Raw genomic sequence first — 2,710 nt, forward strand, 5'->3', positions numbered from 1 at the left:
TCTAGTAAGGGAGAATGGTGTCCAGTGGTGCAGGAGTGTAGCTAACTCACCTAGGGAGTAGTAAGCGAGACCTCTGTTAAAATAAAACATTTCAAATAAAAATATCTATTTGGTATATGATATATTTAAAATCAAAAGTAAAAATTTAAATTTTGAAATAAAAAGATAAAAATTATGATAAACAATTATTTCGTAAACATTATAACTAATATTCTGTAAAATAAGTTATCCACGATATTCTAAATTAAAATAAAAAATTTGAAATTTGAAATAAAGAAATAAAAAACGTAATAGATATTTATTTCCCATTTCTTTACTTATTATTCTTTAAAATAATTTAAATTAACTAATAAATCTCTTTTGAGAAATTAATTTCCTAAATCACACATTTAAAAATTTTATTTGCTAATATTACAACTAATACTCAGCAGAGCAACTTAATAACAACATATTCCACCACCTAACAAAAGCTAATCTGCCAACTAACCTATTTTATGTTACCAAAACATAAGCTACTCTAACCATGAATAACAATATTGATTCTATAAAATTATCCTAACTATAACTATATGCTTATTTATTTAAAAGAGAAAAATAACAACACTAACTTGATAGTCGATTGCTCCCGCAATATGTCGTGTCACATTAAGTCGATTGATGTCATCATCTCGTACATCTCCACGAGCCATAATGTTCGAGCACATCAAGAATATCAAGAAAAAAGTCCAATCGAGGGAGAGAGGAAGTCAAAGAGAGTGTGAAAGTGACATGAGTCACGCTGTAAATAACTTCCTTATAAAGGCGCGGATCTTGCTTATCTCATTTATCGTATAAACGAACTAAGTTTACGCATATCTCGTTTGCACTGTAAACCAGATAATTCCCTTGTCACAATATGTGTGCAAATGTGACGTGTATGTCGAAACATATCTTATCTGGTTTATGGTGTAAACGAGATATATTCAATTTCAATTTATTTACAATGTAAGCGAGATAAGTAAAAAAATATAAATTGATAAATACGCTACAAATTATCTATATCTATAAATAAAATAATTAAATTATTTACTAAAAAAATCCTAATTTAGTTATACGGCAGTATAAGTTTTATTTTTATTATCCGCATTCAAATTCTTTTTGTACCAAAAACTTAACTAATTAAATTTAAAAATTAAAATTATATTTTAATATGTTAATTTGTAATAGAAACATCATAAAATAATAGATTAATAATAAGTCATTACGATATCAATATTTATATATAAAAATAATGGAGAATCAAACTCTGTATTTTCATTTATATTATTTATAAATTATTTAATAACTAAATTATAATTTTTTTGTATTTATTGTTGTTTCGAGGGTTATCTGAAATTGGGTTGCCTTTGGGCTTGAACATGAGGTTTAAACTCCTTTTAAAGCAATATCCAACTTCTGCTGGTGCCGAGGTGGCGCCATTCGAGTTCCTCAGGAGGAGGTGGGAGTGGTGCTTGTAATGGACTCCGATGCTTAAGTTAGCAAGGGTTTAAAGCAGGTTTTTAGTAGATTGGGTTCTGAATATACCCAAGGGTGTTGGTATATTTATAGTAGAATAGATAACCGCCACTTAAAGTAGTTCCACCTTTAATGATAGATGATCATTCCCTTTTTCTAGAAAAGTTTTTGAGACCTCCTTTCTAGATGAGTGGGAGATATCTTAAGAGTTGGTTACTTATTTAGATAAGTATGGTGTTGTCGCCGTGTCCGACCTCTATGTGGTAGGGTAAGGGTGAATGAGGTCAGACCTCTTAAGTGGGTTGTTATTTTTTTTAGTCTGGCTATATTTATGGGCAAGGGTATGAACAATGCCCTTACTTGAGTTCTAGATTTATGATGTTGAACTCGAGCGTTCGTAGGTCATGTTATTTCTCGATGCATTTAGTACATTACGTCGGGTATACTGCCTTTTGGAGACTAAGTCGTGTACCCGACATGTTTTTATAAAAATTTTGAAGCGTCACATCTTTTCGTAGTCTTCGCACGTTACTCTATAGTTACCTTGGTAACTGTGTACGCCATAAATGAGAGGGTGTAAAATGACTCCTTTGCCCCTAGTATCTTATAAATATTCAAACCCTTTCTCTTTTTTCTTTTTACGCTTCTTCCGAAACATTTTTGATCGTCACTTTTCCTTTCTTAAAAAATTTCACTTTCTTCATCACAAATTTTCAAGACTTCTTTCTCTTGAATCCTTGCTTCACATGAAACGTTCGTATTTTTGCTATTTCCGTGCACTCTTTTCGCTTCACGTTCCCTCAAGGTTAGTTCTATTAACCTTTGAACTTCGTTTTCTGTATTCTTGTTTTGGATGATGTGCTTCTATTTATTTTTATTTCTTTGTAGATGATTCTTTTTATGTTTGATGATTCTGAATTATGTTTAAAAATCGAGTTTGAAAAGTTTTTTCTTTCTTGGATTTTAACGGTTGTTGTCATTGTGAATCTGAGTGTGGGGTTTTGCTCTATGTTGCCCCCAAATAGTACTGTTCATACCCTGACCGAGCTCCCCAAAACTCGGTAAGTTCATAGAAGGTCCGACCTCATCCCAAGGCCCACGCCTGAGGTCGGACCTCGGACAAATAAGCTAAGAAGGCCCATCAAAAGGAACGAAGCCCAAAAACCTAAAGGCCGAAAAGGCCTAGGAAAGGCGGTTCCACAAAGATAGGGATAAA

This window comes from Arachis stenosperma, chromosome 2 (assembly GCF_014773155.1).
Source record: "Arachis stenosperma cultivar V10309 chromosome 2, arast.V10309.gnm1.PFL2, whole genome shotgun sequence".
Classification (NCBI taxonomy): Eukaryota; Viridiplantae; Streptophyta; class Magnoliopsida; order Fabales; family Fabaceae; genus Arachis; species Arachis stenosperma.